The sequence below is a fragment of the Arachis stenosperma genome, chromosome 10, assembly GCF_014773155.1.
Source record: "Arachis stenosperma cultivar V10309 chromosome 10, arast.V10309.gnm1.PFL2, whole genome shotgun sequence".
Classification (NCBI taxonomy): Eukaryota; Viridiplantae; Streptophyta; class Magnoliopsida; order Fabales; family Fabaceae; genus Arachis; species Arachis stenosperma.
In genome coordinates, this window is record NC_080386.1 from 47,225,480 (window position 1) to 47,239,750 (window position 14,271).

General features: G+C 40.2%; 2 non-coding genes across 2 annotated transcripts; one reads left to right on the forward strand and one right to left on the reverse strand.

The window, feature by feature from the left end:
* Window positions 1–1,214: 1,214 nt before the first annotated feature.
* Window positions 1,215–1,318, forward strand: LOC130958358 (small nucleolar RNA R71). Its single transcript, XR_009077485.1, has one exon. It is a non-coding gene; the product is annotated as a small nucleolar RNA R71 (small nucleolar RNA).
* An 8,323-nt stretch (window positions 1,319–9,641) lies between these two features.
* LOC130959074 (small nucleolar RNA R71) lies at window positions 9,642–9,749 on the reverse strand. The gene has a single exon (XR_009078169.1). It is a non-coding gene; the product is annotated as a small nucleolar RNA R71 (small nucleolar RNA).
* Between the last annotated feature and the right edge of the window lie 4,522 nt (window positions 9,750–14,271).

A 14,271-nucleotide genomic window follows, 5' to 3' on the forward strand; every position in this document is an offset into this window, starting at 1 on the left:
CTTTGTTCATTATTACAGTTTGTCCTCCCTTCAAAACTCTTTTCTTGCTCAGCAATTCCTTCAAATACTTGATATGTGTAGGCATCTGCTGGAGAATCTCAAGAGAGGGAATATTGATATGGAGAGACTTAAATGTCTCTAAAAACCTTGAATATGTTTTCCCTTTTTCACCTCCTCCTAACCTCTGAGGAAATGGTGCTTTTGGTTGGTATGTTTCCAGCATGCCTTTATTTTGCAGTTCCTTGGCTTGCTCAGTTTCACTTTCCTGCTTAGCTTCTTCCTTCAAGATTTTTGGCTCCTGTTCTGAGGGTCTGATTCCTTCTTCTTCTGAGACTTCCTTCAATATGGTGATGGCCTTGCATTCTTCCCATCTCACTCCCTTTTGTTCCCCTTTAGGATTCTTTTCTGTGTCACTAGGAAACACTGCAGTTGACTTGGGGGCCTGTTGAGATAGCTCTCCTACTCGAGACTCCATCCTCTTGAGTTTTTCACCATGGTTCCTTAAGGTAGATCTCACATCATCCCTAAAGCTTTTCAACTAACTTATGTCCTGACCCATGTTTGCAAGTATTCCTTCTATCCTGTTTAATTGATCTTGAAATTGTTGGTTCGGATTAGGTTGGGCAGGTTGATTATTTTGGCCATGATATGGTGGTTGGGAGTAAGTGTTTTGTGTGGCTTGGTATGATCTTTGGTTGGAGTTTTGGTATGTGGAATTGTTATGTTGGTTGGGTTTGTAAGGTTTGTGGTTTTGTGGTTGGGTTTGTTGGTTTCCCCACCCAAAGTTTGGGTGGTTTTTCCAGCCTGGGTTGTAAGTGTTGGAATGTGGATCATATGGTTGCCTTTGTTGATTTCCTACATAATTGGCCTCTTCCCAATCACCTCCTTCAGTGCTTACTTCCTCTTGATCTTGTGTGTGTATTGCAGCCACTTGATTTGTTTCTAATTTCCTGGTGAGCTCTACTAGTTGCTTGGCAAACACCTTGTTTTGGGCTAGAATTGTATCAACATGGTTCAGCGCCATGACTCCCTTAGTGTTGTGTCTCTCTGAAGCATAGTAGTACTCATTCTCAGCCACTGTCTCAATTACTTCAATGGCTTCTTCCACAGTCTTTTTCCTATTCAATGAACCTCCTGATGAATGGTCTACAGCCTTTCTTGATTCATAAGAAAGTCCATCATAGAAAATATGCAATTGCACCCAGTCATGGAACATGTCTGGTGGGCATTTCCTTGTCAAATCCTTGAACCTCTCCCATGCCTCGTAGAGAGTTTCACCATCTTGTTGTCTAAAAGTCTGAACCTCAGATCGAAGCCTATTGACCTTTTGTGGGGGGTAGAAACGTGCCAGAAACTTGCTTTCCACCTCATCCCAGGTTGTTAGGCTCCCCCTTGGGAATGATTCCAGCCACTTAGCTGCCTTGTCCCTAAGTGAAAATGGGAACAAGAGCAGTTTATAGGCATCTTCCTGGACTCCATTGGACTTCACAGTGTCGCAAATTCTCAGGAATTTTGTGAGATGTTGGTTTGGATCTTCATTAGCACTCCCACCAAATGAACAATGATTCTCCACCAGTGATATTAGCTGTGGTTTGAGTTCAAAATTGTTGGCCTGAATGGGTGGTTTCTGAATGCTGCTACCACAATTCCGAGAGGTTGGGTTTATGTATGAACCAAGAACCCTCCTCTCGGGAATGGCATTGTTTCCATCAGCTCTCTCATGGTTGTGAACTTCTCTATCCATGTTGAGATCTAGAGCTTCCTCAAAATTGTCCTCAGATTCTCCTTCAGATTCTTCTTCTCCCAATACTCTCTTCCCTCTTGCTTCCCTTCTAAGTTTATGAAGGGTCCTCTCTGGTTCGGTATATGGAGGAGTTGATGTCTCTCCTCTCCTACCTGTCATACAAGAACACAGCACAGGCAACAAACAAGTGAAATACTCTTGGTTAATGGAAGAGTATGGTTAGAGCAATTGAGGAATTAATTCAAATAGTTAGTGAGTCAGTGAGTTAGTTGCTTGAATTTAAAGGCATAAAGAAAGAAAGCAAGTAACAGAGTGCAGAAATTAAAATTCAACAAGAAACTTGAACTGAATTAACAAAACAAGAAAAATGCTCAATCTAGTTAACTTCCAATTTGAGAATTGTCAATCGAAAACCAATCCCCGGCAACGGCGCCATAAACTTGATGCTACGATTTTAGGAAATTGCACGATCGGCAAAAATTCCTTCCGGCAAGTGCACCGGTTATCGTCAAGTAAAAACTCACAATAGAGTGAGGTCGAATCCCACAATGATTGGTTGAGTGAGCAATTCGGATTAGAAGTGTGTTCTAGTTGAGCGGAATCAAGATTTAGATGAGAATTGCGGAATGTAAAATTGGCGGGAAACATAAATGGCAAGAAATTGAAATTGCGGAATCTTAAATTGCATGAATTAAAGAGCGAGAAGCTAAATTGCTGAAATTAAAAAAGGATCGGAGTGATTGCATGAATTTAATTTCAGAATGTAAAGAGAAAGTGGTAGATCAGAAATAGGGAATTCATTGGGTTTCAGGAGATATTGAGATCTCCGAATCAAAACATTTTTATCCCTTCCTCAACCAATGCGTTCATTGAATTTTGCTTGGCAATCTTATATGATTGGATCCCAATCCCTTGGCTCACCAATTCTCTCTAAAAACAAACAAATTCCCAATCCCTTAGTTTAAATGTTCATAAGAAGAGATGACGCTCGATCACTGATTTTACCACACAGTTTCATGAACCACAATTTGGTAGGATTACATGTCACAATATCCATCCAAACCCCAATCCAATTCACTGTGAGAAAGCTTCTCTAGCATGAATCCTCCATTCCTTTCCCAAGGTTCCGAAGGATTCCAATTATGGATAGTTTCTTTCCCAAGACAACTAACCAATGGAATTAGATCGAGAAGCTTTCTAACAAAAATTCAAGAGAAAAGATTGAAGAAGAAGATAAAAACTATTATTGATTCATTGAATTACAATAGAGCTCCCTAACCCAATGAAAGGGGGTTTAGTGAGTCATAGCTCTGAATTCAATCCCCAAAAAGTATGAAAACTAGAAAAATGATCCAAAAGTCCTCTCACTAACTTAAATTCTATCCTATTTATACACTTTCTAAATTGAGCTTCTGTTGTGTTTCTTGGGCTTTGAGGCCTTTCCCTGATTTCCTTTTGCTTTGGGTTTATGATCCATAATCCTGATGAGGCTGCTGATCCAATTCTGTAACATTCATTGAGCCAACTTAGTGATAATCAAGTAATGACACATGACTCAACAAATTAAAATTCCAGACTCATCAATTCTTCAGGCCCAATCCCATAAACCATGATATTCAATTGAGTTTCATACCAGAGTACGTTTAAGTTAATGTTTGTGCTCAAATGCTAACTTAAAACTGCAATATCTTTGGCCCAGAAACCTTTTCAAATAGTGGCGTTTAAGTTGCAGTTTAAGCTTAAACTGCAACTTAAACGCCAGACACTTCCAGTGATGGTATAACTCAAGCACGTTTAAGCTTCAGTTTAAGGTTAAATTGAAGCTTAAACGTGGAAATGGAAGGAAGCAACCATGGAGGGTAAAGTAGTCGAACACGTTTAAGCTTCAGTTTAAGGTTAAACTGAAGCTTAAACGTGGAAATGGAAGAAAGCAACCCTGGAGTGTGGAATGGTCGAACACGTTTAAGCTTCAGTTTAAGGTTAAACTGAAGCTTAAACGTGGAAATGAAGAAAGCAACCCTGGAGGAGAATTTTGGTCGAACACGTTTAAGCTCCAGTTTAAGGTTAAACTGGAGCTTAAACGTGGAAATGGCTCCCTGGTGCATTTCTCATTTCTGGCGTTTAACTTCCAGTTTAAGGTTAAACTGGAGGTTAAACGCCACTTTCAGCTTTTCCTCAGCTTTCATGATTTTGGCGTTTAAGCTACAGTTTAAGCTTAAACTGGAGCTTAAACGCCACTGATAGTTCCCAGCATTATATGGCTTGGCAGTTTAAGTTCCAGTTTAAGCTTAAACTGGAACTTAAACTCCACATGTGATATTCAAGCTTCCTTTATTGATTTTTTTGCTTCCTTGCCTAGCCTCTTCTTCCCTGAAATCATCCAAACAACTGCATCAAAGTCTTGCAAAAGTTCATGAGAAATCTTCCATTCATAGAATTCAAGTAATATAACTAAAAACTCATGGAATTTGCATCAAAATCATACTGTTTGGATGGTTCATTGCTTTGTTATTCATTTAACCATTCTTGGTTACTTTAAGCTCAAGAAAATGCATAAAACAACTAAAACTAACAGAAAAATGCTAGTGAAACTAGCCTATGATGCCTTGGCATCAATGCCTCTCTCTCTCTCAAGAAGAAGCTCCAAATCAATGAACTAACTCCCACTGATGTAATTATCAGATTGGCTGACAAAACCCAAAAACAAGCAGTAGGAGTAGTTGAAAATGTGCTGGTGAAGGTTGGGAGCTACTATCTTCCCACAGATTTTGTCGTTCTGGAATTGGATGAGAATCCTATTTACCCCATCATTCTGGGAAGACCATTTCTAGCCACAGCTAGAGCACTCATAGATGTAGAACGAGGAGAGTTAGTGCTGAGAATACATGATGAGCAGCTCGCTTTCAATGTTTACAACCTCTCACAAGGAGCAGATCACGAAGACAATAAGATGATAGAAGAGCCAAACGAGGAAGCACAAACAACACAATTGGAAGCCTCATTGGTTGGGGAGCCATATAGTCAGGAAGAACCATGTTCAAAGGTGATCCAAGAGGAACCAGAACCACCAGATTCATGCAAGATCAATAACAAGAATCTCCTAGAGCAAGAATCCATAGAAAACAAGAAAACATCAATGGAAACAAAGAAAAAAGTTCCAAGGAGATGGAAAAGCAGAAAGATACCTACATAAGATCTTTCCCTGAGAGATGAACTTCTCAACGATTTTACTGGAGGCAAACATACTGCAAGATGGGAGGACTTCAAGCACTATCAACCTCCTTGACAAAGAACCAAACGTCATGCTAGTGACGCTAAAGAACCGCTTCATGGGAGGCAACCCATGTTCTATAACCATCTTTTCTTTAAATTTCTAATAACAATAGCAATAAGGCAATTTCCATGGAATTTCAAATTAGTTTTGACAACTGACAATAAGTCCTTCTACGTGCAACTTATAGTACACGATAAGTTTGGTGTTCAAAGCACACCAAGTGTGGTTTGAACACATCTTATGAGGAAAGTTCATTCCCCAAACTTGTTACACCATGTGATTACAAACAAGTTTGGTGTACCAACGTGCATGCATGGGAAGTTTAATGTTTAATTGATTTGTTTTCATGGAAAGTATTTAGTCATATAGAAACGAAAGAAAAAGAAAAAGAAAAAGAAACATTTTATTAGTTCACACTTTTTCCCACCAAAGATTCAAATAACCCATTGCATCTACTGTTTGTATATAGGGAATCAAAAAGGACATTGATGGTAATTGATAGGACAATTAATACAAGGAGATTCGGCCACTATACCAAGGGAATTTTACACTTGTCTTCATAGGGAATGTCCTTGGAAGTATTGCCATGCAACATGGGGAATGGATGGCTTTGGAGACCAAACCAAGACCCTCATAAAGGAGGTGATCCATGTGATAATCTGATGAGCGGATGATTTGTATATTTTTTGGCATTGTTTTTAGTATGTTTTTGATATGATCTAGTTAGTTTTTAGCATATTTTTATTAGTTTTTAGTTAAAATTCACTTTTCTGGACTTTACTATGAGTTTGTGTATTTTTCTGTGATTTCAGGTATTTTCTGGCTGAAATTGAGGGACCTGAGCAAAAATCTGATCCAGAGACTCAAAAGGACTGCAGATGCTGTTGGATTCTGACCTCCCTGCACTCGAAGCGGATTTTCTGGAGCTACAGAAGCCCAATTGGCGCGCTCTCAACGGCGTTGGAAAGTAGACATCCTGGGCTTTCCAGCAATATATGATAGTCCATACTTTGCCCAAGATTTGATGGCCCAAACCGGCGTTCAAAGTCACCTCAAGGAATCCCAGCGTTAAACGCTGGAACTGGCACCCAAATGGGAGTTAAACGCCCAAAATGGCACCAAAACTGGCGTTTAACTCCAAGAAGAGTCTCTACACGAAATTTCTTCATTGCTCAGCCCAAACACACCAAGTGGGCCCGGAAGTGGATTTTTATGTCATTTACTCATCTATGTACTAAGTTTTCTATAAGTAGGACCTTTTACTATTGTATTAGAGAGCTTTTTGACATCAAGGACTTTTGGTAGCTATCTTTGTATGCTATCTTAGACCTTTGGGAGGCTGGCCATTCGGCCATGCCTAGACCTTGTTCTTATGTATTTTCAACGGTGGAGTTTCTACACACCATAGATTAAGGGTGTGGAGCTCTGCTGTACCTCGAGTATTAATGCAATTACTATTGTTCTTCCATTCAATTCCGCTTGTTCTTTTACCAAGATATCACTTGTTCTTCAACATGATGAAGGTGATGATTGACGCCCATCACCATTCTCACCCATGAACAAGGTGACTGACAACCATTCTTGTTCTACAAGCATCTGAGGCTTAGTGAATATCTCTTGGATTTCTGATTGCATGATGCTGGTTGATCGCCTGACAACGAGTGCTCGCCTGACAAACGAGCCAGCCATTCCATGAGATCAGAGTCTTCGTGGTATAGGCAAGAACTGATGGCAGTATTCAAGAGAATCCGGAAGGTCTAACCTTGTCTGTGGTATTCTGAGTAGGATTCAATGACTGAATGACTGTGACGTGCTTCAAACCTGTAACCTACTGGGCGTTAGTGACAGACGCAAAAGAGTTATTCTATTCCGGTAGGGGAGGGAACCAAACGGTGACTGGCAGCACTGTGACAGAGTGTGTGCATTAGCTTTCACTGCGCGGATGGGAGGTAGCTGCTGACAACAGTGAGACCCTACACAAGTTTGCCATGGAAAGGAGTAGGAAGGATTGGATGAAGACAGTAGGAAAGCAGAGAGACGGAAGGGAAGGCATCTTCATACACTTGTCTGAAGCTCTTACACCAATGATATACATAAGTATCACTATCTTTATCTTTTATGTTATTTTCGTTCATCATCATATACATTTGAGTTTGCCTGACTAAGATTTACAAGATGACCATAGCTTGCTTCAATACTAACAATCTCCGTGGGATCGACCCTTACTCACGTAAGGTTTATTACTTGGACGACCCAGTGCACTTGCTGGTTAGTTGTGCGAAGTTGTGTAATGCCATGGTATGAGCGCACCAAGTTCTTGGAGTTCATTACCGGGGATTATTGAGTTGTGAAAAAGTATTGTTCACAATTTCGCCACCAAGTTTTTGGCGCCGTTGCGGGGATTGTTCAAGTTTTGAGCAAGCTTTGGTAACATCAGTGCCAAGATCCGGCAACAACATCAAGTTTTTGGTGTTATGCCGGGATTGTTTAGGCTGGACAACTGACGGTTCATCTTGTTGCTTAGATTAGGTATTATTTTTTTCGAAATTCTTGAAGATGAATTCTAGAGTTTCATGATGATTTGTTGAAATCTGGCTGGCTGAGAAGCCATGTCTAATCTGATTGGACCGAGGTTTCAACTCATCACCACAAGAGCTTGTTGATTCTCATCAATTTTGCTCTTGGAGCAGTGATCTGCTAAGATTTGGCTGACCTTGGTCATGTCTAGTGTTTTGGACCGAAGCTTTCTTTGAAAGCTTGGCTGGCTGTGAAGCCATGTCTAATTCCTGGACCGGAGTCTTAGACTAGCATTGCACTGATTCCTGGAATTCTCATTAAGAATTTTGATACCTTTTCCCATTTAATGTTCGAAAAACACAAAAAAAAAAATTTGAAAATCATAAAAACCAAAAATATTTCTTGCTTTAGTCTAGTGTCTCATCTTAAGTTTGGTGTCTTATGCATGTTTTTGTTATAATTTTCGAATCCATGCATATATTTCTTTGTTTTGATCTTTGAATTCTATTGACTTGAAGTATTTTGTGTGTCTCATATGCATTCTCATATTGTTAGTGTCAGTAGTATACAAACTGCTAAGTTTGGTGTCTTGCATGCATTGTTAATTGATTCCTTTTGCATTTTGATTATTAAAATCCAAAAATATTTTTAATTTGTGTCTTTTCAAGTCAATGATACAAAGAATTGAAGATTCAGAACATACAGCAGAGGGATTATACAGAAAAAGCTGAGCATTCAAAATGCCAGTGAAGAAGGCAGACTGGCGTTTAAACGCCAGCCAGGGCACCTGGTTGGGCGTTTAACGCCCAAAAGGGTGCATTTTGGGCGTTAAACGCCAGAATGTATACCATTCTGGGCGTTTAACGCCAGGATGGTGCTAGGAGGAATTTTGTTTTCAAATCAATTTTTTTTAGTTTTTCAAAATCAAATCTTTTTCAAATCAAATCTTTTCAATCAAATGTTTTCAAAATCAATTTCTTTCCTTTTTAAAAGATACTTACTAACAATTAATGATTTGATTGAACATCACAAGATTGTTACCTTTTCTGTTGAGAAAGGTTTAAATGTTTCAATCATATCTTTTCTTGTTAGGAAGTCATTAATTTTAAGATCATATCTTTGCAAATTGTTTTCAAATCATATCTTTTAAAATTGTTTTCAAATCATATCTTCTCAATCACATCTTTTAAAACCATAACTCTTCAATTAAATCTTTTAACCACATCTTTTTCAAAATAGTTTTCAATCAAATCTTTTTAATTCTAATTCAAAATCTTTTTCAAAAATCACTTGATTTTTTTCACTTTGATTTTCGAAATCAATTGATGTTTTTCAAAAATGTTTTCAAAATATTTAATTAATTTTCGAAAATCTTCTTCCCTCCTTCTCACATCCTTCTATTTATGGAGTACCACTCCTTCTCAATGCACAATTTGAACCTTATCTAATTAAAGTTCGAATTCTTCTTCTCCTTCTTCTTTCTATTTCTCTTTTCCTCTGACATTTCAAGGAATCTCTATACTGTGACATAGAGGATTCCACACTTTCTTTTTCTTCTCTTTCATATGAGCAGGAGCAGAGACAAAGGCATTCTTGTTGAGGCTGATCCTGAACCTGAAAGGACCTTGAAGAGAAAGCTAAGAGAAGCCAAAACACAACTCTCTTTAGAGGACTGACCGAATTCTTCAAGGAAGAAGAAGATATGGCAGCCGAAAACAACAATAATGCAAACAATGCAAGGAAGGTGCTGGGTGACTTTACTGCACCTACTCCTGATTTCTATGGGAGAAGCATCTCTATCCCTGCCATTGGAGCAAACAACTTGAGCTTAAGCCTCAATTAGTTTCTCTAATGCAACAGAATTGCAAGTTCCATGGACTTCCAATGGAAGATCCTCATCAGTTCTTAGCTGAATTCTTGCAAATCTGTGACACAGTCAAGACTAATGGGGTTAACCCTGAGGTCTATAGACTGATGCTATTCCCTTTTGCTGTAAGAGACAGAGCTAGAATATGGTTGGATTCTCAACCTAAAGAAAGCCTGGACTCTTGGGAAAAGCTAGTCAATGCCTTCTTGGCAAAGTTCTTTCCACCACAAAGATGGAGTAAGCTTAGAGTGGAAGTCCAAACCTTCAGACAGAAGGATGGAGAATCCCTCTATGAAGCTTGGGAAAGATACAAACAATTAATCAGAAGATGTCCCTCAGACATGCTTTCTGAATGGAGCATCATAGGTATTTTCTATGATGGTCTCTCTGAACTATCCAAGATGTCCTTGGATAGCTCTGCAGGAGGATCTTCATTTGAAGAAGACGCCTGCAGAAGCTCAAGAACTGATTGAAATGGTTGCAAATAACCAATTCATGTACACTTCTGAAAGAAATCCTGTGAACAAGGGACTAGTCAGAAGAAAGGAGTTCTTGAGATTGACACTCTGAATGCCATATTGGCTCAGAACAAATATTGACTCAACAAGTCAATTTGATTTCTCAAAGTCTGTCTGGAATGCAAAATGCACCAAACAGTACTAAGGATGCTTCATCTGAGGAAGAAGCTTATGATCCTGAGAACCCTTCCATGGAAGAGGTGAATTACCTAGGAGAACCCTATGGAAACACCTATAATTCTTCATGGAGAAATCACCCAAATCTCTCATGGAAGAATCAAGAGAGACCTCAACAAGGTTTCAATAATAATGGTGGAAGAAACAGGTTTAACAATGGTAAACCTTTTCCATCATCTTCTCAGCAGCAGACAGAGAGCTCTAAACAGAATACTCTGACTTAGCAACCATGGTCTCTGATCTAATCAAAACCACTCAAAGTTTCATGACTGAAACTAGATCCTCCATTAGGAATTTGGAAGGACAAGTGGGTCAGCTGAGCAAGAAAATTACTGAACTTCCCCCAAGCACTCTCCCAAGTAACACTGAAGAAAATCCAAAGGAGAGTGCAAAGCCATAGACATGCCGAATATGGAGAGGAAGGAAGGGAGGAGGACGCCAGTGAGGAAGACCTCAGTGGGCGTGTACCAATCTCCTCTGAGTTCCAATGGGAATCTGAGGCTCAAATGAGACCATAGAGATTCCCTTGGACTTACTACTGCCTTTCATGAGCTCTGATGAGTATTCTTCCTCTGAAGAGGAGGAGTATGTCACTGAGGAGCAAGTTGCCAAATACCTTGGAGCAATCATGAAGCTAAATGACAAGTTGTTTGGAAATGAGACTTGGGAGGATGAACCCCCTTTGCTCACCAAAGAACTGGATGACTTGTCTAGGCAGCAATTGCCTCAAAAGAGGCAGGATCCTGGGAAGTTTTCTATACCTTGTACCATAGGCACCATGACCTTCAAGAAGGCCTTGTGTGACTTAGGGTCAAGTGTAAACCTCATGCCCCTCTCTGTAATGGAGAAATTAGGGAGCCTTGAGGTGCAAGCTGCAAGAATCTCATTAGAAATGGCAGACAATTCAAGAAAACAAGCCTATGGACTTGTAGAGGATGTTCTGGTTAAGGTTGAAGACCATTACATTCCTACTGATTTCATAGTCCTAGAGACTGGGAAGTGCATGGATGAATCCATCATCCTTGGCAGACCCTTCCTAGCCACAGCAAAGACTGTGATTGATGTTGATAGAGGAGAGTTGATCATTCAAGTGAATGATGAATCCTTGGTGTTTAAGGCCCAAGGATACCCCTCTGTCATCATGGAGAAGAAGCATGAAAAGCTTCTCTCAAAACAGAGCCAATCAGAGCCCCCACAGTCAAACTCTAAGTTTGGTGTTGGGAGGCCACAACCAAACTCTAAGTTTGGTGTTGAACCCCCACATTCAAACTCTAAGTTTGGTGTTGGGAGGTTCCAACACGGCTCTGAGCATCTCTGAGGCTCCATGAGAGTCCTCTGTCAAGCTAATGACAGTAAAGAAGCGCTTGTTGGGAGGCAACCCAATGTTTTATAATTAATTATTTTCTTTTGTTATTTTATCTTTTTTGTAGGTTGATGATCATAAGAAGTCACAAAAGCAATGAAAAAGGAAAAACAAAATGAAAAAACAGGAAGAAAAACAGCACACCCTGGAGGAAGATGCTGCTGGCGTTCAAACGCCAGTCAGCCTAGCAGTTGGGCGTTTAACGCCCAGTCTGGCACCTTTCTGGGCGTTTAACGCCAGAAAGGGGCACCAGACTGGCGTTAAACGCCAGTAAAGGGTAAAAACCTGGCGTTAAACGCCAGGAATGGGCACCAGCCCGGCGTTTAACGCCAGAAAAGGCTCAAAACGTGGATTTTGATGCCATTTGGTGCAAGGATGCCTTTTCCTTGACACTACAGGATCTGTGGACCCCACAGGATCCTACCATCACTCTCTCTCTTCTTCCCCATTCACCAATCACCTCAACACCTCTTCCCCAAAAAACCCCTCACCTATCAAATCCCATCTTTCTCTTCACCACTCACATCCATCCTTCATAAAACCCCACCAACCTCACCCTTCAAATTCAAACCACTTTCCCTCCCAAACCCCCCTCAAATGACCGAACCCTCATCCCCCTCTTTCCTATATAAACCCCTCTTTACCCCTTCATTTTCACACAACCTAAACACCCTTTCTTACCCTTCTTGGCCGAACACACTACCATCTCCCTCTTCCTCAATTCTTTTCTTCTACTCTCTTCTTCTTCTTTTGCTCGAGGACGAGCAACATTTTAAGTTGGTGTGGTAAAAGCGTTGCTTTTTCATAACCATTTATGGCATCCAAGGCCGGAGAAACCTCTAAAAAGAGGAAAGGGAAGGCAAAGGCTTCCACCTCCGAGTCATGGGAGATGGATAGATTCCTCTCAAGGGTGCATCAAGACCACTTCTATGAAGTTGTGGCCTTAAAGAAGGTGATCCCCGAAGTTCCCTTTTCACTCAAAAAGGGTGAATATCCGGAGATCCGCCATGAGATCCGAAGAAGAGGTTGGGAAGTACTTACCAACCCCATTCAACAAGTCGGAATCTTGATGGTTCAAGAGTTCTATGCCAATGCATGGATCACCAAGAACCATGACCAAAGTGTGAACCCGATCCAAAGAATTATCTTACCATGGTTCGGGGGGGGAATACTTGGATTTTAGTCCGGAAAGTGTGAGGGTGGCGTTCAACTTGCCTGAATGCAAGGAGATGAGCATCCTTACACTAGAAGGGTCAACTTTGATCAAAGGTTGGACCAAGTCCTCACAACATATGTGAAGAGGGCGCACAATGGAAGCAAGATTCAAGAGGCAAGCCAGTTCAATTAAGAAGGCATGACCTCAAGCCAGTGGCTAGAGGATGGTTAGAGTTCATACAACGCTCAATCATTCCCACTAGCAACCGGTCCGAAGTTACCATAGACCGGGCCATCATGATCCATAGCATCATGATTGGAGAAGAAATAGAAGTTCATGAGGTTATAGCCCAAGAACTCTACAAGGGGCGGACAAGACCTCCATTTGGCAAGGTTAGCCTTTCCTCTCTCATCTGTCACCTCTGTTATTCAGTTGGAGTTGACATAGAGGAGACATCACCATTGATGAGACAAGCCATTACCAAGAAAAGGATGGCACACAAGAGACCCCTCTCATCATGAAATCCCTGAGATACCTCAAGGGATGCACTTTCCTCCACAAAACTATTGGGAGCAAGTAACACCTCCTAGGAGAGTTGAGTTCCAATATGGGACAACTAAGGGTGGAGCACCAAGAACACTCCATTCTCCTCCATGAAATTGAGAAGAACAAAGAATCATGAGAGAGGAGCAACAAGGCACGGAAGAGACATTGCGGAGCTCAAGCACTCCATAGGACCTTCAAAAGCAAGGAAGAGCCGCCATCACTGAGGTGGACCCCATTCCTTGATTTCCTTGTTCTTTATTTTCTTTGTTTTTTTCGAAAATTTGTGCTTTATGTTATCCTGCTTGTGTCTTATGATCATTAGTGTCTTAGTCTATGCCTTAAAGTTATGAATGTCCTATGAATCCATCACCTTTCTTGAATAAAAAAAATGTGCTTAATTGAAAAAAGGAAAATTGCATGAATTTTGAATTTTATAATAGTTTAATTATTTGATGTGGTGGCAATTTTTGTTCTCTGAATGTATGCTTAAACATGCATATGTATCTTGAATTTGTGGTTCATGAATGTTGGCTCTTGAAAGAATGATGATAAAGGAGACATGTTATTGAGGATCTGAAAAATCAATAAATGATTCTTGAAGCAAGAAAAAGCATTGCTATAAAAAATAAAAAAAAAATAAAAAAAACCGAAAAAAAAGAAAAATAAAGTTGTGATCCAAGGCAATAAGAGTGTGCTTAAGAACCCTGGACACCTCTAATTGGGGACTTTAGGAAAGCTAAGTCACAATCTGAAAAGGTTCACCCAATTATGTCTGTGGCATGTATGTTCCGGTGGTAATACTGGAAGACAGAGTGCTTTGGGCCACAGCCAAGACTCAAAATAGCTATGTTCAAGAATCATCATACTTACTAGGAGAATCATTAACACTATCTGGATTCTAAGTTCCTAAAGAACCAACCATTCTGAATTTCAAAGGATAGATTGAGATGCCAAAACTGTTCAGAGGCAAAAAAATCAAAAGCCCCGCTCATCTAATTAATACTGATCTTCACAGATGTTTTTTGAAATTCATTGCATATTCTCTTCTTTTTATCTTACTTGATTTTCAAGTTGCTTGGGGACCAAGCAACAATTTAAGTTTGGTGTTG